Below are 22,348 nucleotides of genomic sequence, written 5' to 3'. Positions count from 1 at the left end.
CAACAGAGAGCTGCCGACTGATGAGATCTCGGCAAGATTAGTGCAACGCCGAGCCGGAGCATACGCAATAATAAACAGAGAACTTGTCAAGCGTAGCGTCACTGGAGTCTTTCAGCGCTGCGTCAAGCTAGAGAAGGGCATAGCAATCCTCAAGGATACCCATCAAGGCGAATGCGGCCACCACGCAGCCTCAAGATCACTTGTCGCCAAAGCTTTCCGCCATGGTTTCTTCTGGCCGACTGCTTTGGAAGATGCCAAGGAATTAGTCAAATGCTGCAAAGGATGCCAAGTCTTCAGTTCCAAGCAACACCTACCGGCTTCTGCACTCAAGACCACCCCCCTCACCTGGCCCTTTGCCATTTGGGGGCTGGACATGGTGGGCCCATTCAAGACAGCCCGCGGCGGCATGACACATCTGCTTGTCGCCGTGGACAAATTTACCAAGTGGATTGAAGCGAAGCCGATCAAGAAGCTGAACGGGCCGACTGCCGTAACATTCATCGCAGACATCACTACTCGGTATGGTGTACCACACAGCATCATCACCAACAACGGCACGAATTTTGCCAAGGGAGCACTGGCACGTTTCTGCGCGACACAGGGCATCCGACTGGACTTAGCGTCCGTTGCCCACCCGCAGTCAAACGGCCAGGTCGAGCGAGCAAACGGCCTCATCCTCTCCGACATCAAGCCCCGACTGGTCGTACCACTGGAGCGTTCGGCCGGCTGCTGGCTCGATGAGCTGCCGGCTGTCCTCTGGGGTCTGCGTACTACCCCAAACAAGTCAACCGGCTTCACTCCGTTCTTCCTTGTATATGATGCCGAGGCTGTCACCCAACTGACATCGAGTTCGACTCGCCTCGGGTCACCATGTACATGGAGGCGGAGGCCAAGGAAGCGCGAGAAGACGGTGTCGACCTGCTGGAAGAAGGCCGGCTATTAGCACTCAGCCGGTCCGCCATCTACCAGCAGGGTTTGCGCCGTTACCACAACCGGAAGATCAAGCCAAGATCCTTCCAAGAGGGTGATCTTATGCTCCGGCTGATCCAGCGAACAGCTGGCCAGCACAAGCTCTCGGCCCCTTGGGAAGGCCATTTCGTCGTCAGCAAGGCCCTAGGCAACGACTCCTACTACCTGATCGACGCACAGAAGCCAAGAGCACGCAAGAGGGATGATTCCGGCAAGGAGTCGGAACGACCATGGAAGGCCAACCTCCTGAGAAGATTTTACAGTTAAAAGCAGTATGTATCATGCTACCTTTTTGTATTAAGTACGAAACAACAGGCCCCCGAGGCGCACTCGGGGACTGCCCTCCTTTATCTATGAATGACAAGTGTCATACCCATGAATGTATTATTACATTTGATTTTCTATCTGGCACCGGGTTTGACTAGTCGGCCCGGGGACTGGCCTCCTTAAGTTATATTAAAAGTTCTACCTGAAGTCAGACAAGTAGTGTGCCAGCACCCGAGCCCTCTCTTGTTGTAAGTCGCAGCTCGAAGAACCGACTGTCCGACTGGCAAGAGCCAAAGGCAGAAAGGATGCCCACACGAAAAACGGCTAAGGACTAATGAACTTATATAACGCAAGCCGGCCTCCAACCACGCCTACCGGCTGTCAAAACAGCCGGCTGGCCGGCCTCCCAGTCACTTCGCTACAATCCAACAAAGCTAGAGTACTTGCCCTCCCAACTGGCCAAGCACTTCTCCAGCCACAGACTGCAGAGCAGCTGTCCGGCTGGGAAGGCGGCAACCAAGGGAGGGCGGCAAAGGAAACAGCCGAAGGATGAAAAGCAAAGAACAAGAAAAGCCAAACGCATGCATGATTATATTTACACATAAGGCCCTCAACAGGCCGGCAGTCAATATAGTTCGAATACACCCCCAGTGGGTGGAACTATGCAAACTTAACAAAATACTGTTCCAAGAGTAATAAAACAGGAAAGTAGAGGCAGCAAATTAGACTAAGGGCGCAGCAGGGGAGCCGGGCTGGTCGGTGGAGACGGCGACGCCGGCTGGAGGAGTGGCCGGCTGACGAGTCTCGGCTTGATCATCGCCGGCTGCAGGCGGTGCGCTCGCACGTGCCTTGTTGCTGGAGGCACGGTCAAGCTGAGGCTGACCGGCCGCTCCACCATCTGGCGCGGTGTCTTCGCCCTCCTCCTCCTCCTCCTCGCCCTCGTCGCTGGAGTCGATCTCCTCCGCCGAATCCTCGCCATCTGCCGGGTTCAGCCCGAACCACTCCTCCGGCTGGGCAACACCGTTGTCGTCCACCTCAGGAGCAAAGGCGCTAGTGTCGGTGTAGTCGGCGATCGCCGAGGCTCACTGGATGAGAGCCGGCCGCACCGGCTCCAGCTCTATGTCGGCCTCCTGCCGCCAGGTGGCCAGCTGGTCCAAACTCAGCTCGGGATACCAGGCCTTGACAAACTCCAGCGCCCGCCTGGCGCCTGACCGAGCCGCAGAAGCCTTCCAGGCCTCGAAGCGGCCGGCCGCCACCTCCAGCCAGTCGGCAGTCCGACTGGGAGTGCGGGGAATCACCTCACCGGGCCAGAGAGCGGCCAGCACCTCGCCCCAACACGCTGAAGCCGGCGGAGCATGCGGTGAGCCGGCTGGAGGCGGGCTTGAATCGCCAAGAGCTGTTCCTCCAGCGACCAACGAGCGTTCGGCGCGATCTTGGCGCCAGCCTGCCTTTGCGCCTCGCGGTGGGCCTCGACGACCTGGTTGGCGGCAGTAGAGTAGCCAGGGAAGTACTCTGCGCAAGAAAGAAAGAGAAAGAAGAGAAAAATACCAAGTCAGGAAACGAACCAAGCGGCAAGCGGCAAGCAAAGGACGAAGAAGAGGGCGGCCTACCGTCAACCAAGTCTTCGATCTGGCCGTAGCCGTTGATCAACGACTGCCTCGCCTCGGCCCAGCTTGCGGCCTCTGTCTCATATTCGGCTTGAAGGGCGGCCTCGCTGTCCTGCACCGCCTTCAGGGCCGCCTTGTGGCTCTCCTCCTGGTCGGCCAGCTTCTTGGCCAGGCGGTCACGCTCCTGGGCCAAGGCGTCAAACTTGGCTTCCTTAGCGCGAAGGGTGGCCTGAGTCCCACCTAGCTGCTCCCTCAGTTTGGCGTTGGCCGCTGCAGGCATGGCAGAGAAGAAAGAAGCAATAAGGAAGAAGTCGTCAAGAAAGATCCGACCCGACTGCTCAGCAGTCTGCCCGAATCTCGGGGACTACACCCAGTGGGTGCGCTGACGTGCCCCCACGTGAGATAAAAGATGAAGCACTTACCCCGGCTCTCAGATAGATCAGCATTCTTCTGGGTCAGCTCCCGAGCCTGGGAGTTGAAGGCAGCTGCACGGAGGTTGTGGTAGTCCTACAAGTCAGGCAGAGAAGCGAATGAGAACAAGATAGCAAACAAAGCCCGCTAAGAAGTTCCAAGCCGCCTGCTCGGCAGCCGACTCGGAACTCGGGGACTACACCCAGTGGGTGCGCTGACGCGCCCCCACAGAAGAAACCAAGATCAAAAAACAAAAAGACTTACCCGAATGGCCGCTCGCGTCGCGAGGAACCAGACTTCTTGCGCCGCGGCCTGGGATTGAAGCCGGTTCCAGACTTCTTGCGCCACCACATTCACCACGGCCGTCCCTCCATCCGGCGTCCACCCCGAGCTGGCGCTGGCCGCCTCCACGTCCCGGGCCGACGAGCTGGAGCCCGCGGCCTTCTGCGGGTCCGAAGGGGCCTTCCCCGCGCGCTGGCGCGATGGCGACTGGACCACCAGGTCCGTCCTCGCAGCCGGCTCGCCCCCAGCCGATTGTGCAGGCGGCACGTTAGGCCGGCTGCCTTGGGCCGACCAGTAGGCGAGGACGGTGCCGCCTCCCTCTCCGGGACGACGACGTCGTCCTCCCTCTCCAACCCCGGCAGGTCGCCGCCGGCTTCCTCCGGCGGGGGCTCCAGGACCTCGGGCGCCGCGACACGCAGAGGGGTGACAAGCAAGGCTCCCTCCGCTATTGCCACGGCCGCAGCCTCCGCCTAGGCCTTGGCCGCCGCGTCGGCACGGGTCTTCGCCGACTCCTCCTCCTCTTGTGCAGCCTTGCCGGAAGCCGCCCTCAGCTCCTCCGCCTCCCGCGCATTTCGCTCCGTCGCCGCCTGAAGCTCGGCACGGGGGTCCACACGGCGGGTGCTCCCGGATCCTCCCGGCGATCCAACCACGGAGGCGGCAGCAACCCGCTCAAGAGAAAGCAGAGCCCTGGTTTTTGAAACAAGACAAGGGTTCAGAAATCGACAAGTAAAGAAGAAAGAGTATGCAAAAGAATATACACTTACGCTGACACCGTCTGCGGCTGCTTCACCACCTTGCGGAAGCGGGCCGCCTTCATGGCGCCTCATCCCGCCTGGTCGCCGCCGCCCCGCCCTTGGACTTCTTCGGCCGACTGCCAAACAAGCCCGACGCGGCCCGTCGCTTCTGCCCGCCGCCCCGAGCAGGCGGCGCGGCGGAGGAACCCGCGCCATGGCCGGACGCCGGCTGGCGGCGTGGGACGATTTCCGCCTCGTCGTCATCCGGCCAGTCATCGAAGCTGACTCCAAACCCGGAGCCGCCTGCTTCGCCGCCTGCTTCGCCGCCTCGGTGTTGTCATCCATGGCGGCCGCCCCCAAGTCGTGATCCTCCAAGTCATGCTCCACCCGGTCGGGAAGAAATCGGCGATCCGCCCCCAACTCGGCCGCAGGTCGAAGGAGAGGGCTCTGCCAAGACGTGCCAACTGGTCAGAGTCAGCCAAGAAAAACTCGGCGACAAAACTAAGAGAAGAAAGGACAAAGAGAGCATACCATAGGCGGGGATGAGGACGGGAGTACGGCTCCTTGCCAAACCGCCACTCTGCGGAGAGCTTGCAGTTCGCAAGATAATTCACCATATGAGCCACCTCGTCGTGAGGCATGTCCTTGGTGCACATCCGGCTCGGATCGAGTTGGCCGCTCATCTGACAGATCAGATGAGGGAGGCTTTGAAGCGGAAGCACCTGGCGCGCGACGAAGGCGGCCAGCAAGTCGGACCCAGTCAGGCCCTCCGACTGGATCATTACCCGGAGTCGGGCGACGGCGGCGGCTCCAGCCGGCGACAGCGTCACGGCCCGATAGGACCACTGGGGCCGCCTCCCAGCCGGCGGGCCGGCTACGTAAGCCGGCAAGTTGACGTAGTCGCCTTGTGGGGCGACGTTCCTCACGTAGAAATACGACTTCTGTCAGCGCTTCACCGACTGGATCAGCGTGATGACGGGGAAGGGGTTGTCGGCCGCCGGCCTCCGCATCGCAATGAAGGCGCCGCTCTGAGCCGGCACGCCCTGCATGCGGGTGCCGAGTTTGGTTTGGAAGAACTCCCCCAGAGCTCGAGGGTGGGGAGAATGCCAAGAAAGCCTTCGCACAGGGTGACGAAGGCGGGCAGCAGCACCACAGTGTTCGGAGTGAGGTGGTGCGGCTGGAGTTGATAGAAGTCGAGAAAGGAGCGGAAGAAAGCGCTCGCCGGCAGGCCGAGGCCGCGCAGGAAGTGCGAGCGGAAGATTACCTGCTCGCCTTCCTCCGGCGCCGGCGTGATCTCCTTCTCCGGCGCGAGACGGACCCGCACCTGGTCCTTGTCGGGCAACCGCCGCATCTTGCGGAGGAAGTCGATGTGGTCCATATGAACGTTGGAGCCGTCCCAGTCCCCACCGTACTGCATGGTGGCGAGAAGCTAACGAGGAAGGGTGCGGCGGCGGAGAAAGCACGGCCCTGCGGCGGCAAAGCTGCGGGGCGGACTGAAGATTGGAGGGACGGCGCGGCGGCGAGGCGCTGCTGCGAGGGAAAGCAGGAGGAAGAAGATGGTGGAGAGGAGAGGAGCGTGCGAGCGTCTGCCGCTTCCCCTCCTCCCCCTACTTATAGCCTCGTGCGGCGAAGCCGAGGAGGCGAGGCGTGGGGAGGAACGTGGGATTAACTACGCCCACTCCCCCATGTCCCGCGATTATTGCGCCCTAACGGCGTGCGAAAACCGCCGCCGGAAGACGTGCGGACAGCTCTGGGCCACAGAGAATCCGCGCTTGGGCCTAGGCGTAGGAGTGGTGGGCCCCCGGCCTGCGGCGACGTCCTGTCACGCACGTGGGTTGGCAGGCTTTTTTCAACCGGAGGATGCCACGTGGTTCGCAGGCAGCGAGCGGCTGGCCCACAGCCCGGCGCGCGCGCCAACAGACTCCCGCCTTCCGACTTTAGAAATTTCGCCAAGACGACGCGCCCAACCGAAGCCGGCTCCCAGCTGCTGGCTTTCAAGATAAGAAGCTGACCGAGCTTCTCGACCTCCTCTCAGCCTCGAAGCCCAACCAGCTTCGGGGACTACTGTCGGAGTAAATGGCCACGGGTAGCCTAACCGACTCCCCCTGGCAGTTCAAAAAATCATCAGGCCATTCGAGCCTTCAAGCATCCAGAGCATAGGGCCGCCTTCCCCCGGCTCTACCAGAAGGCGACCCGGCCTCAAAAACCTTCCCAAAGAAAGCTACGAGATGGCCGACTCCAGGAAGCCGGCCCCAAGAGGACCGACTCCCAAAAGCCAGCCCCAAGAGGACCAACTCCCAAAAGCCGGCCATGAAGAAAGCCGACTCCCAGAAGCCGGCCAAGACTGCACCCACCAAGACTACATCCACATAGCGGTCATAAGACGGGGCGTGGCCGCAATACAGCCCACTACCCCCGAATCCCGGAACAGGCATGGTCACAAGGCGCCGTACGGGTCAGCCATCACCCGTCCGACGCGGCACTGTAGCCATGTTGACCTCGATGTCACCCATGACAGGCGCCAGTACGGCCCGCGGGCGGCGGGCCCCTTTAGCCAGAGAGACGCTCAAAGGCGGCCCGGCCTCCCCTAGTCGGCCGGGGGCGTGGCCGGCTCCCAATAGCCGGCTACCTCCCCCCTCGAAACATGTGCCTCATTAAGGAGACAAGACGAGGTGAGGCTACAGTGAGAGCCCGCAAGGCGGCGGCACTGTAGCCACGCTTACCTCGACAAAGCCCTCGTCATCAGAGGCGAGGCAACAGTAACCAGCCGCCGACAAGGCCCCCAAGCGGTGGGGCCGGCCTGTCGGCCAAGAGGCCGGCAGCCGGCGGGACCCATCAGTCGGCGGGCCCCAATGGCCGGCGGAGAAGCCGGCGAGCACAGACACTGACGGCTGGGACCCACGCCCAGCCGGATTACTATTGTACCCATGGGGGGTAGGCCTATATAAACCCCCGGGATACCCATGCAAAGGGTTAATCTCATAGAGTTTCACACACCACATAGAGGGAAAAGGAGAGCTAGCCTTGCCCTTCTTCCTCCCCTAGCAAAATAGCTCAAGGAGCACTTGTAGCTACTCGTATTGATCTAGTGATCATGCGGAGACCCCGCAGAGCAGGACTAGGGGTGTTATCTCCACGGAGAGCCCCGAACCTGGGTAAGATCCGTCGGCGTGCATGTCTTCGCCTTATCCAGTTTCCAGGCACCGGCGATATCTTACTGGCTCCCACAATGATAAGCCACCCGTTGGCATATGTCGCACCTACCACCCGACAACATTAGTAATCATGTAATCAAAATTTGGTGGGTAAAACTATAGTACTGCAGCTTGGTACCTGGTATTTTTTTGTGTTGTTAGGCCTTCAGAAAAGTTGAATCTCTGAACATCATTTCTATCTATAGATGCAATGTAGAACAACAACAAACACTTGTATGGAAAATACACTTATGATTTTGTGTCCGATAAGAACTATACTCTATGGGCATAGATAGATCGGCCAACCAATATAAGGCCAAGAATATATTAACAATTTCTTCTCTATATTAAACTATAAGAATGCCGCATATTAGAGGCCAAATGAAGTTCTCACGTAGCATAATAAGTTCTCTTATCCATGCGGCATCAGTTCAAGAACATTTTACCCTTAGTGTTAGATGGATATTGCCTGCCAAAAATTAAACACCTTCAATCTCACCTTGCAAACCTGATGGCTTCTACTAAAACTCAGGCATTCATGTGAAGAGAAAGAGAGAGAAAATTATCTCATTCCCAAAAATCATAGTATCATGTATGAAAAGAAGCATAACTGATAGTATACAATGATTTACTAATATTATGATTAGTTGTTTGCACCCCTGCATCGTCTCCTAAAAAGTACTATTTTGTTAATTCAGTAGATGTAGAAGGCAAAACACTCCGGATAAACTACCACTGCAAAGAAGATGAGATTGGCCATTGGCCTTCCAATCATAGTATTTTATACCACACATAAAAATCTAGAGTAAATGTTTTCATTGTCTTTGATTTATCACAAATAGATTTCTGCTAACTCCACAAAGACAAAGAAGCTCATGCCTGTACTCCAATGGAAACTATTAAAAAGCACGTGAACCGACCAGGAAAACATCAAAGCACGGCAATAATGATTTGTTCTTTCCAGTAGGATTTGACCAATGACGTACTATGAATTAACACTAAGAAATAGTAAATATGATAGAATAAGACTGAAATTTTGAGACTGAACAGATGCATTATGTAGCAGACCAACATTTGTAAACCTGGAGCGAAAAGAAGATGGCATATAAAAATATAATATTAATCTTAAAGAAAAACATCTAGACACACAATCTTTATTTTCATTCTTGAGATCGCAATTCTGCGTTACATGCATTTTCCAAATTACAATAGTACAAAATCCACCTCCTATGTTGTTAGAACAGAAAAACTGATCAGCTATTAGACGGTTAGCTTGCAAACCAAAAGAACAAAGGAAAAATGGCGAGATTATTTAGACACCAATATTAAGTATTCAGGCAATAAAGAATTCGTATAAGACATTCGCTTCTCAAGGTCTTCACTTATGTATCTGATGTACCAGAACAGAAGCAACAGACCAATACCACTACCTATACTGCAACAATGATAAAAAAGTAGGATGAAGATGTGCTCCCATCCATGTTCTGCAGCGAAATGCAAAGCAACAGTTCCAGTGTGTGTATAGAACGCTAGTCTACCTTCTTGGCTTCTTGCGTCAGGCTTGTTTGCAACTATATGGATACAAAACTAAAAGATTCATTTAGAAGCACATGAGGATATTAATGCACTATTCTATAAGCAAACGACAAAAAAAATACAAAACAGAGGAAGGGATCTATCTAGTCGGCTAGGCTAGCAACGTCCTCCCTTCTCAATGATGCCTTCGGATAAATCTGCAATGTAAGAAGTTGCGTTCGGGAAGTGTGGCCGGCGGGGAACATCGACAACACGGTAAGAGGGACAGGTAGATGATTGTGCTCTGTAGGCCCAATTCATCGGGGGTTGAAATTCACTGATTTAGAAGGAGCCGGGGATCAAATTTCCTTTTCCTCTTTTTCATTTACCGAAAAAGGCTTTCGCCCCGCTTTATAAATAAAGCAAACCACCACAGCCAAACGGTACACGTAAGTTCACCCACACACACAGTCGCACGGACAAAGAGTACGAATAGGTTCTGCTGAGGGCACAACTCAACAAGCCCAAAAGAGAAAAACAAAGAAACGACTGCGGGACAACCGCAACCGCAGCATCAGAGGGGAGCTAATCTGGCTCGGGCGGTGGCGGAGGGAGCGGCGGCGCCAAGCGGAGGGCCATCGCGCGAAGGTCGGAGATGATGGTGGTGATGGCGTCTCGGTCCTGGTGACGGCTAAGCGGCCGCCAGAGCTGCAAATAACCACATAATTTGAACACGGCATCAGTAGCGCGTCGGAGAGGAACCCGCTGAATGACAAGCTTATTACGCACAGTCCAGATCGTCCAGGCGAGAACCCCAATGAGCAGCCACCTAATGTGGCGGCCCGATATGGGGGTGGCCTGGATCTTGGCAAGGAGGTCAGGGAAGTTGGTGTTGCACCAAACCCCACCGATCACCTCGCGGAGGCAACCCCAAAGGAACTGGGCGGACACGCACAAGAAGAAGATGTGATTCGAAGTTTCTTCCGTCCCGCAAAGGGGGCATAGACCGTCACCCGGACCATGACGCTTAATCACCTCCACGCCAGAGGGAAGACGGCCACGGATCCATTGCCACATGAAAATCCTGATCTTGAGTGGCAGACGGATGGTCCAGATATACTTGAAGATAGCCGGGCTAGGAGAAGGGGCAATGGCGCGGTATAAGGACTACGTGGAGAAGCGGCCTGAAGGTTCCAGGCGCCAAGACAACCGGTCAAGAGGCTGAGAGAGGTCAGGCTCATGAAGAGCGACGGCATCAAGGAGATCGTGCCAAGCAGCGACTTCCGGGGGGGCAAAAGGCCGCCGGAACACGAGACGCCCTAAGTCAATAAGGGCCGTCTCAACGGAAATCCTCGGGTCAACGGCGATGGAGAAGAGGTCAGGGAATCTCGCAGCGAAGGGGAGGTCCCCAGCCCAGCGGTCTAACCAAAACAGCGTGGATGACCCAGTTCCGATCGAGATGGATGTCCCAATACGGAGGACCGGTAGGAGCTGAATGACAGATTGCCAGAACTGGGACCCTCCGGTCCGGGCGCAGAAGGCGAGGGGTTGACCACGCAGGTATTTCTGGCGCACGATCTGCAACCACAGGCTGCCATCGCCATTCGCAATGCGCCAGAGCCAACGAGTGAGGAGTGCCAGGTTCATGCGCTTGGAGGACATGATACCAAGACCACCTTGATCCCGGGGCTTGCAGATTTCAGACCAGCGCACCATATGGTACTTTTGCTTGTCGCCCTCGCCCGCCCAATAGAACCGGGCCTGGACCGAACCAATCCCATGGTGGAGAGTCTCGGGGAAGCTGTAGAAGCTCATGATGAATAGGAGGAGGCTGGAAAGGGACGAATTGATGAGGATCGTACGAGCCGCCTTAGAGAGCCAACGACCCTGCCACGGCTTGATGCGGTGTTGGAGCTTGAGCACCGAGGGCCGTAGGTCGTCCATGGTCAGGCGGGAGTCACTAATGGGGACCCCCAGGTAGGTAGTGGGGAATGTCCCCAACCGACAGTTAAGCCGGTTAGCGATGCTCTGGCTCTCATCGGGCGAATAGCCCAGAATCATCACCTCGCTTTTATCAAAATTTATTCTGAGGCCTGACAGGTGCTGGAAACACAGCAGGAGGAAATTGAGGTTCGAGATCTCAGGCGCCGAGCCTTGGACCATGATGATGGTGTCATCAGCGTATTGGAGAAGGGAGACGCCTCCTCCCTCCACCAAGTGCGGGGTAATGCCTAGTATGTGGCCGGCGGCCTTGGCCTTATCCAGGATCGAGGCCAAGGCATCAACCACCATATTGAACAGAAACAGGGAAAAGGGGTCACCCTGCCTAACCCCACAGGAAGTGGGGAAGTAGGGCCCGATTTCCCCGTTGATGTTCACCGCGGTATGGCCGGAAGACACCATCTCCATGACCCGGGTCACCCAGCGATCATCGAACCCTTTTTTAAGAAGCACTTCCCGAAGGAAGGGCCAACTAACCGTGTCATAGGCCTTATGGAAATCAATCTTCAGGAAAACCGCCTTGAGGTTTTTGGATCACACCTCATGCAGGATGTCATGGAAGACTAAGACCCCATCCAAGATATATCGGCCCTGAATGAAGGCGGATTGATTCGGGTGGGTTATGCGGTCAGCTAAAGGGGCCACCCTATTGGCGTACCCCTTGGCAAGGATGCGGAAGATCACATTGATCACCGTGATAGGGCGGAACTGGCGGATGTCGGAGGCGCCCGGGACCTTGGGGATCAAAGTGATAATGCCATAGTTGAGGCGCTTGAGGTCGATGGAACCGACATAAAACTCCTCGAAGATGGCCATGATCTCCTGTTTGATGGCGGGCTAGAAGGTCTGAAAGAACTTAACCGGCAAGCCGTCAGGACCCGGGGCGGATGATGGGTTCATCCCTTTAATTGCCAGCCACACTTCCTCCTCAGAGAACGGGGTCGTGAGAGCCGCATTGTCCGCGGTCGAGACACACTGCGGTCCAACCCAGAAGTGTGGCGCAAGAGCTAAGCCCCCCCTAGGGGGGCTGCAAACAGGGCTCGATAGAAGCCGTCAACATGGGCACGGATGTCAGCGGGCCGCTGGAGGAGCGTCGCGCCATCCCACAGAAGGGGAATAGTGTTACGTCGCCGCCGGCCATTGGCGATTGCCTGGAAGTAGGCGGTGTTGGCGTCACCCTGGAGAACCCACTTTTGGGTACCTCGAAGGCGCCAATACGCCTCCTCGTCGGTGTATATGACCATAAGCTGGTCTTCAAGGTCATAACGCTGCATCCACTCGTCAGGAGAGAGGCCCACCGAGTCGGCCCGAAGATCCAGGGTCTGAATGGAGTCAAGGAGGGCCTTTTTGCGGAGACGGAGGTCCCTTCCGAGATTCGCGCCCCAGCCCTTCATGAACTGACTGGCGCGCTTGGCGCAGAAGTGCCAGTCATCCACCGCCGAGATGGATCGGTGAGATGCAAGGCGGGCTTCCAGCCAGCGGCCACGCACAGCCTCAACGAAACCGTTCTGGTTAAGCCAGAACATCTCGAAGCGAAATCTGGGGGCAGAGGGAGGGCGTTCATCCAGAGAGGATAGAAGAAGGGGAACGTGGTCCGAGCCAATACGGGTGATGGCGCAGAGGGAGGCAAGGGGGCACCTCAACTCCCACTCAGGAGAAACCAAGACCCGATCCAGCACAGAGAGCGTTGGGTCGGCCTGGCGGTTGGTCCAGGTGAACCTAGCACCAATCCTATCTAATTCCCGCAACCCGAGGTCCGCAATACAATCGTTGAACAACTGCATGCGCGGGAAGTTAACTAAGCCGTTATTCTTGTCCTCCGCAGAGCGGAGAAGGTTGAAATCACCACCGACGACGACCGGGAAGCGGGCCGCGGATACCTTCCTCGAGAGCTCGTCGAGGAAGGACACCGAGCGACTGTGGTCGGCGGGGCCATAGACTATAATGATCTCCCACTTAAAGTTCAGCGCGCGCTCGAAGACTTCCATGCTCACAAAGAACTCACCCCTATCCATGCTCCCAACCTCAAAGGTGGCATCCTTGACACCTAATAGGATGCCACCAGAGTGCCCGGCGATCCCACTAGAAGGGAGCCAATGCAAGGCAAACAGGTGGGAGCTCAGGCGCTCAAGATCGGCCAGGGTGAAGTCGGTTCGCATGGTCTCTTAGATTGCAACTATGTCAATGTGCTCGTCACGAATATATTCGATGAGTTGGCGGCGACGGCCATCCTGGCCGAACCCGCGGATGTTCCAGAAGAGGGTCCGCATCAAACCGCCATTGAGGGGCTGCTTGACCCCAGGACACGAGAAGCGCTCTGCGCGCGGAGGGCGGCGGTGCGAGACCGGGTGCGGCCCCAAATCTCCAGTGGGCGGGAGCCGCCGGACGGGATGACTGGGGGTCCGAGGTAGGGCCGCTAGCCTCCGAGGAGGAGGAGGCCAGGCGGGCACGGGTCTCGGCCAGCCGGCCATCCAGGATTTCCCGGGCGCGGATGGCCTCGACCTGGACTAAGGGGGGAGAACCTTCCCCCCTAAACACTATATCAGAGTCGGACGCGACCTTGGCAAGATGTCCCAAGTGGGACCGACTCCAACGCCGAGAAAGAACATGTAGCAGAAGAAGGAGGGATGACCGGGGTACCTGGCTCGAGGTTACGTGCTGCAGCCCGGAGCTCAGCCCGTTCCGAGATGGGAAGGGCGGGGCTGCCAACCGGGCGAGCAGCGTCGATCCGGGCACTGCGCCGCGAGGAAGTCACCGGGGTCGACGTCGACCGGCCGCGCCTGGCGTAGGCCGTGGACCGCGGTGGGTGAGGGGGCGCCGCCAGAGGGGTAGCCAGGGCGGAGGTGCCCCCACACCCAGCAGTAGTCGTCGTCGAGGGGGAGACAGCAGGAAGGCGAGGAGAGGCAGGCGGGGAAGCGGCCGCCAGCGCCACGTCCCGCCCCACCCGCGCCTGGAATGCCGTAGGGGGCGGAGGAGAAGCCATCTGGACAAGTAGTGAAGTAGGCCGCTCCCCATCGAAGACCACAGCAGGAGACGCGGGAGGAGGCACCACGGCGGGGGCCTCGGGAACCGCGGGCGAGGGGATGAGTCCCGCGGGGCGGGGGGAAGCCGGCGGAGAAGCTTCAGGCTGGACCGGGGAGGAGCCCAGGGCGGGAGAAGGGGCCGCCGGACCGGACGGGGGAGGCACGTCCATCGCGTCAGGAGAGCGAGGTGAGGACGCCGGGATGACGACGAGCCCGACACTGGAAGTGTCGCTAGCCAGCGGTTCCGTGATCGGAGATGAGGGCAGGAGCGGGAGAAGGGGCCGCCGGACCGGACGGGGGAGGTGCGTCCATCGCGTCAGGAGAGCGAGGTGAGGACGCCGGGATGACGACGAGCCCGACACTGGAAGTGTCGCTAGCCAGCGGTTCCGTGATCGGAGATGAGGGCAGGAGCGGGAGGAGCCCCTCAGGCAGGGCCGCAAGGGACCGACCGGTCGGTCGCCCCCCCTGGGTCGAGGTAGAAGGACGGGGCGCCGTTGAAGGGGAGTGGGAGGGGCTATCCTCCGATCCATCCTCGTCGTTGGAGCGGTGGGAGCGGGGGTGGTGGCGACCGTGATAGTCGTCGCTAGGGCCAGGGCAACCACCGGGAGGGGCGTCGTCAGCGAAGCGAGGGCGACCCACATGGTTAGGCGGCTCGGGAGCAATGCGGAGGTCGAAACCTTGGTCGTTGAAGAAGACTCGGATGGTGGCCCGCAGCTTGCCGGAGTCGAGGCACTTGACCTTAACCCGCACCTCCTCCTCCTTACGGAGGGAAAGCTCATCAACAACGACCACCTTGCCCAGAATCCGTGACATCTGACGGATGACACGCTCAGAGCGCGCGATGTCGGGGAGTCCGGCAATGAGGATCCAGGCCGTGTTGAGAACGGCCACCGCCTTCGGGTCGAGAAACGGCTCGGAAATGTCGACGACGAGCTTGTTGAGGGCAAGTGTGATCTGGTCGCTGCGGGTGGCGTATCCGTGGGAGACGGCGTCGGAGACCACAGAGAACACGGTGCCGGAGATGGGGGTGACCGCCCAATCCCACTGGCGACGGTACAGGTGGTTGAGCTCCACCTCGATCATCTCGGGGGAAGCCACACCGTCGATCACCGTGACCACCGCCTGGAGGGATGGGGTGGGGGGCGAGATGTCTGGGACCTCAATGTGGAAAAACCCCAACCCCTCAATCCCGTGACCATACATCTTTAGCTTGTCGGGGATCGGCCGGTCCGGGCAAAGGATGGCGGGGTGCCCGGGGTCCTTGCAAATGTAGCAGCAGGCGGGGTTGACACAGTTGACTTGAGAATGGCCGACGACACCACAGTTGAAGCACGGCAGACCGGGGAGGCCGGACACCGGACCCGGGGGCGGAGAGGAGCCGGGGACAGGAGGATTGCGCCCGGCCGGGTTGAGCGCAGCCCGGCCCTGTCCACGCCGCTTCTTCTTCTTGGATGTCCCTTGGCGTCCTCGGGGCTGCCCCCCACCCATGGCACCCGAAGCGGCAGGAGCGACCGAGGAGGAGGCGTGGGGCGGGACATATTTTCGGGTAGGAGCCGCCGGATCCGGAGCGGGAGGGCGCGGAGAGCGAGGGCGTTGTTGTCGGGACGGGGAGGGAGCCCGGTCGGGACTGTGCGCCAGAGAGGGGGAGCGGCGGCGAGTCGTCCGGCCACCCGTGGCAGGAGGGGGGACCGCGACCGGCCATGCCACGCGCATCGGTCAGGCGACCGGCGTGCGTCCCGGCGATCCTCCCTGGCAGACGGGCGGGGGGCGTCGCGCTCGTGGCCGCGAAGCTCCCGGCGCAGGTCCTCGCGGCGGAGGGAGTCAGGGGAGGGGCGAGGCGGGTCGCGGTACTCCTCGTACCAACGCTTGCGCCGCGCCTCGCCATCATCCCAAGCGCGGGACATGGCCGGAGGAGGGGGCGGGGGAGGGGACCGAGGGGAGAAGCGGCGGGCGCGGTCGGGGTGGGGAGCGGCAGAGCAGCGGGATGGGGAGGAGAGGCGGCTGAGTGCGGGGGAGGGCGGAGAGGAAACCCGTAGGGGAGCCAGATGGCAGGCGCGGTGGTGGTGGGCCTAGGGCACGCACCCGACCCAGAGGCCGCAGGCCGGCCCAACAGGCTCCCCCCCTCGGGCGCATGGGCTAGGGGACGGCGCACCGGGCAGGTCGGCACCACCTGCGGCCTACCGGGTCACGGCCCAAGACCCCAGGGTCCAGGGAACGAGGGGGAGGGGTACCAGCGCGGAGGGTTTCCCCTCGACATGCCGGCGCCGCCGCCGTCCCGGAGGCCGGGGAGGGGGGGTCGGGGCCACCCGGGGCAGCCGAAGCAGGCCGGGCACCTGTACCTGGAGGGCGGAGGTCCTGAAGCGCGCGATAAACGGGCGGAACGGCGAGGAACGAGCAGAGGGAGTAGTCGAGGAGCCGAGGGGCAGTAGGAGCAGGCGAGGAGCCGCCGGACGGGAGGATGAAGCTGGGGCAGACGGGCGCCACGCAGTCCGGGCGGATCCCAGCTCGGAGCGGCCTGCGACGCCCCATGACCGGCGGCGACGCCGGCGCGACCCGTCCCGCGGCAAAGCTCCGCCCTTTGCACCGGTCGTCACCAGAGTCGGCCGCAGCCTCCGCGAGCCCGCGTCCGAACCTCGCGCCAGGGAGGTTGAGACGGGGGCCACGCTGGATGGCGCAGCGGACTCAGCGAGATCCAGGCGGCGGGGGAAGAGGCGGGGATGGGAGCTCCAGCGGTGGCGGAGACGGGGTCGTCATCTGCGAGGTCGGCCCACCGGATCCGCAGCGGCGCAGCGTCAAGCGGAGCGGCAGGGGAGGACGGGCAGGGCGCGGCAGGCGGCGGAGACGGGGACGCCGGGGCGGGCTGCGGCGAGGTGCAGGCGGCGGGGGCGGCCGAAGGCTGGGGCGTCGGCGAGTCGCCCGAAGGCGGAATCGCAGGAGCGTGCGCCATCTGTCTTAGAGTCCCTCTTTTTCATTTCTGAGTCATCTCTCTCTACATCTTCTGAAAGATGTAGAGAGAGATGACGATCATTTTTTTCTTAATAAGGCAAATAGGAGAAACTAAGGGGATGATGACTCAAGAAGGACAGGACAGACCAAGGAGAGGACGACTCGTCATGCGTGGCATATGAGCGCATCTCATGCTTCATCCGACTGCTACAGGTAAATTATATATTAACTTCCTATAAGTAAAATCGTTGGGTTAATGTGGCGTGGTTTGTATACGTGTAGGTTGGATCTTTTTTCCACTTCAAGAGTTATCTAAATCATTGGTTTAACATATTTCAGTTACATAGATTAACTATTAAGATAGTTTGAACCATGTGGATTAATGTAGAAGCTCTAATTAAGGAAGTCTCTAAATAGAATAGTAAAAATTACAAAGCATTTCGATGGGTAGGATAGAATGTTAAAATGTTTAGTAGAGATTAGTGATTTTCAATAAGTCAACACACTGTCATCTTCAAATTTTCCTCTCTAACGGCCCTTGGAAGAACTATCGTATGTAACATTGCATCGTAGCATGTGAATTCATGAATGAAAATTACTCCTATCGTAACATCTGCTCAGCACTAAAAAGAGCTAGCCAGAGAACTAAACATTGTCATCCTATGAATGATGTAGATACATACACATAGTTTCTCTGAAGCTGCAGAAATATTACGCAAAATAGTATGCATTGACCATATTTGCAAAAATATTACATAGAACAGTGACCATAGTTAGCAGCAAAAAAATCTTAAGTGAAGTGTAGTGTTGCATAGTAGAGCATAGTTAGGGCAATAACAAATGATAAAAACCTTATGTGTGCGATGCAGAAAGAAATTGATTGTACCTTTAAGAGATAAACATTTGCAAAAAAAAATATGCATGTGCAGCTCGTACTTGTGAAGGTAACTATGTATGGCCAATAGTTTTAAAATCTGACTACCAGCCGATCTAACAACAACAAAAGTGCACAATTTAGTAGTTAACACATCAAAGAATATTTAAACTCCAAGCATCGTACCTCTGTTGAATGGAAGGATGGTTTGCCATGGAGTTAATCTGAGATTTAGAATGTACTCGAGAGAAACACGAATCCTACAATTCTGCTACGTAAGAAACAACATCAAAAAATTGAGTTGGCCATGCAAAAAAAAAAACTAATCCGGTTAGCTAACACAGGGCAACATATACCATATACAATTCAGACCTCCTATAAACATCAAAGTAAACTGGGCTAGCCTGAGGAAGGCCTACCATATAGATTGTGTGGTGCCACCAGAAGCAATGCAGTTATGTAGACCAGACCAACTTGCATGCTCCATCTTCCAAAATCAGACAGAGTCAAGAGGACCGCTTATGGATAGACATGTACACATCCAACTTTTTTTCTTGTCGAAACATTAGTGATCAAGCCGATTGGATGCTTCTGTCTTCTGTGATGAATTGAACGGATGAAGAATAGAGTAGGGATCCTGGCCTAAAAAGATATATGTTGGCATGCTGCATAGTCACAACCCGAAATATGTGGTTATTATAAAGACCAAAAAAGAAAGGGATTGGGGAGATTCGGGATTGGACCGTGAGTTTGTGAACCTTTTTCTGATCAGTTGATGGGAACCTGAACTTCAAGATGGAATTGATATGACACGGAGAAGGATTGGCAAAAGGATTGATTGGATTGTGTGGCCCTTTTATCAGAGCGACTAAAGTACCTCACGACCATGGCCTGCAGATCGAGGCGCTCGGCACCACAGCGCGATGATGGACGGCAGGGGCGGCGGGATCGCATAGTGCTACAACGCACCACCCTGAGCTTCATGGAGGAATCGACGGCGGCGGCATCGTTGGATGGCGGCGGCGGCATACAGGTCGAGGAGACCAAGGAGAACCGGTCGAGGAGCGAGGCTTTTGGTGTAGACGTTCATGCTCTAATGGCCTGGTGGCTTGTTGACCGCGACATCTTCGGCTAATCTGGTGCGGCTGTAACGTGGTTTCTTTTTTTTAGGGGCTGTAACGTGGTTTCTGAGTTTTTAACAATGATCAATTATGGACTCTATTTTTTGACAATGGGTATGTAACGTGGTTTGCATTGATAGTTTTTTTCAAACAGTAATTATTGTAGGTACATATATAGATAGATTTATTATTGTAGGTAGAGATCTCTACTCCTAATGGACGACTTGGTGAATAGTCTCCGCGATTTATTTTCGCTGGTTTTTTTCGTCACCTCCCCCACCCCCACCCCATCCCATGCAGCCACCAAAAAAACCCACACCCAACAAAAAAAATCCATCGACCCCATCCTTCGTTGCCCACTCCCATCGATCCCATCTATCGTTTCCGCCGCCGCCGCGAGAAAACTCCATCGATCCCCATCCTTGCCCACTCCCATCGATCGTTGCCACCACCGCCGCCGAATCCTCCGCCCCGCCGCCATTCCGCTCGTACGCCGCTGCCGCCATTCCGCTCGCACGGTGCACCCCTCCCGCATGCCGCCGCCATCTCCCATCGCAATTGCTCGGGCGTGGAGCTCATGTGCCATGGGCCATGAACGCCATGGCATCCATGACCGACAAGAAGGGACCCTCGGCCTCGGCCGTGGGCGCCTGATCGGGACACGGGGTCGCCACGTCGGCCGCCGCCAGCGCCTCATGGATATGCCTAGCGCCCTCTATGCCGCCGCCCATGATCGGATCACCACATCACCCGCGGAGGACGATGCCTCCGTGCCTGGCCGTCGGCTCCTACACGCCCGATGGGGCTGCCTCTCCATGCATTGATGATGTCGTGGATGTGACGACGTGGAGACGAGGATTGCATTGTTGCGCCCTCGTCGCCGCCGCCACTTCCTACAGACTCCCTGACTCACAGTGCAAGACATCCGAACTCGGGTCCATCCGGGTAAACGCCGCCGCCGCATTGGCAGGATCCCTTTTTGGCGGCTTGGATCCAGGCAAAAGAGGAGCGGAAGGAGAGAAGTACTGGTCTATGACTCGGGTCATGGGGATGGATGGATCTCTCGGTAATGGTGGATCCAGAGTTCCAGACTCTGTTCATCTTATAGGCTTAATTCGTACTGTATCATTTTGATGAATACGTTGCCCCCCTATTTTTTCTACAATCAAGATGATTTTCCTCTGTGGGGTATGCATATCATCTTCTTTCGTTTTCATTAGAACATATCATATTTTGTTTGAGAGGCAGGTACAACGATGGCAAATATTTGTTTTCATCAGAAGTATATTTTCATGAGATACAATGGCAATCAGGTTTGTGTTTCACGAGCTTTCTTCATATCAAAGCTTCTCCCTAATCCGCCTTCACTCTAACACATGGCCACCCAACATTGTCTTCTCCTCGGTTTGCAGGCGGCACATGCAGAAGAGTTGTGGAAGGTTGATTGAGAAGTCATAAGGACTGGGTGAAGCAAAATGCAATCTCCAAGGTTAGGTTACCTCTCAATGCCCTTGATGATATGAGTGCAACTAAACTAATATTTGTTTCTTGTGATCTATGGTTCCACCTGCCATACTCATATATTTCTGTTTCCACATGATATGTCTTCTGTATGAAATTATAGTCTTTGATACAGTAAGTTATTCCTTCAAATTTAACAGTCATGGAAGAATCTGAATATGGCTACGATTTCTTTCTTTCCTAAGCACTCCTCTCCTATTAGAACCCAGCATATGCTTACCCACTGCTGCTTTAATGTGTAAATCTTTTGGTTTATAGTTTATGGCAAACCAAATTATGAATCAAGTGTTCATCTCTGAAGTTCATAACAGTGGTCGGTTTTTAGTGTGTCTAAAGGAAATGCACCAAGCTTTTGTACTGAAAGATTATCCTGACATGGGAATTTTTATTCTTGAATGAACATGGTAGCCTTTATTATTACTTTTAGAGAAGATGTACACAGCTAGGATACAAAGCTACATTCTTACTCTGATTGGCTTAATGCAACTAAGATCAAGGTTCCACAAGGCTATGTTGATTTGTTAAATTCCTTTCAGTTTCAGGTTTCAAAATGAGAAATTGGAGCATTGAGACCTTTGAACTGAAACCTAAATGAAGGTATACATATTTATGTTGGTCTAAAGCCACCATGTTTTATCTGTAGAAAATAGAAATTGTCGTTCGGTTCCATTTTGAAATTAAATTAAACTATAGACATAGTCCACGACGTCGGGACAAATAGAGTAACTAATTATTTGTATGTTTTTTCCAGCAAAGAACTTATTATATTACGGGACACCAGAAAATCCAGTAGGGAAATTGATGGGCTCCCCTCTTTGTAAAAAAATTACTTCATGGCATTGCCTAATGTACAGAGAAATCACGGGGTCAAAAATTGCTTTCCCGTCCATGACTTTATTTATACAGCATCATAGAGTGCTTTTTTAATGCATAATCGACTTCCCTCGGAAAAGCATTTGTACGATAGCTAATTAACATGCCATTTGTTCTTAATTCAGAATTGTGCATGCATCTAGCAGAGAAAGGTGCGTACATATCCTGAGGGACAATAAAAAATGTGAGTTCTTTATGGCATAATATCAGGCACCATTCTGAGTGATCTCTTTGCAACTCAAGATACCGATTAGTTATATTATTTCCTACCGGTAACCAATTTCTGCACACCAAAACACAGAGTCAACTCAGATCTATAGGAGGATAAGTATTCTTGGTGTGATTACTAATGAGACAATGTAGGGAATTGTTTCTAGAACTCAATTTTATTATAAGTTCAATATCAGCACCACACAATCTTTCTACTACCATTCCTAGAGAAATATCAACCTGTTACACAGGACAATGCAAGAAAACATATGTCACACAGGACTATTCTATTACCGTGCGCTTCACCGCTGCCGCCGGTGTTCCCAGCAGACCACATATCCTCAAATGGCAATCTCATGAGTCATCTGATGAGACCGATATGAACCAAACTTTTAGCTTAATGATGCATGGTTAGATATAGATAGAAGAACCGGTTGTACTATATCTTTTTTTTGCCCTGAAGTAGCGCTTCTACTTCTAATTCATGTAATGAATATCGAGTGTGTATATAGTTCATGTCTACTTTATGGTTGACATCTTAAAGAAAAAATACTCTAAATTAAAAGGTGCAAAGATTCTGTGGAGGACATCCATGCATTAATGCATATAGCTCCAACTAGACTGAGTCTTCCTTTTCTCTTATATATGAATCTATAATCTGCTTTTGTCCAATTGTACAATTTCTCAAGTTCAACAAGGGTGTGGTTAGTGCCTTTTGTCCATTCAATCCAAAAACGGATCGGGTTCTACTATCGAAAACGATAACGAAAAAAAACAGGAAAAATCAACCAGGTTAGTTC

The 22,348-nt window shown here is 55.4% G+C and overlaps 1 long non-coding RNA gene across 2 annotated transcripts; it reads left to right on the top strand.

The window, feature by feature from the left end:
- Window positions 1-20,070: 20,070 nt before the first annotated feature.
- LOC123049123 (uncharacterized) lies at window positions 20,071-21,058 on the top strand. Of its 2 annotated transcripts, none has more exons than XR_006423449.1 (3): window positions 20,071-20,257; window positions 20,357-20,433; window positions 21,002-21,058. It is a non-coding gene; the product is annotated as an uncharacterized lncRNA (long non-coding RNA). The 2 variants fall into 2 exon arrangements; XR_006423448.1 differs by having other exon boundaries at window positions 20,103-20,257; window positions 21,008-21,055.
- The last annotated feature ends 1,290 nt before the right edge of the window (window positions 21,059-22,348 follow it).

The sequence above is a fragment of the Triticum aestivum genome, chromosome 2D, assembly GCF_018294505.1.
Source record: "Triticum aestivum cultivar Chinese Spring chromosome 2D, IWGSC CS RefSeq v2.1, whole genome shotgun sequence".
In the NCBI taxonomy this organism is placed as follows: domain Eukaryota; kingdom Viridiplantae; phylum Streptophyta; class Magnoliopsida; order Poales; family Poaceae; genus Triticum; species Triticum aestivum.
This window is presented reverse-complemented; position numbering and strand designations above follow the sequence as displayed.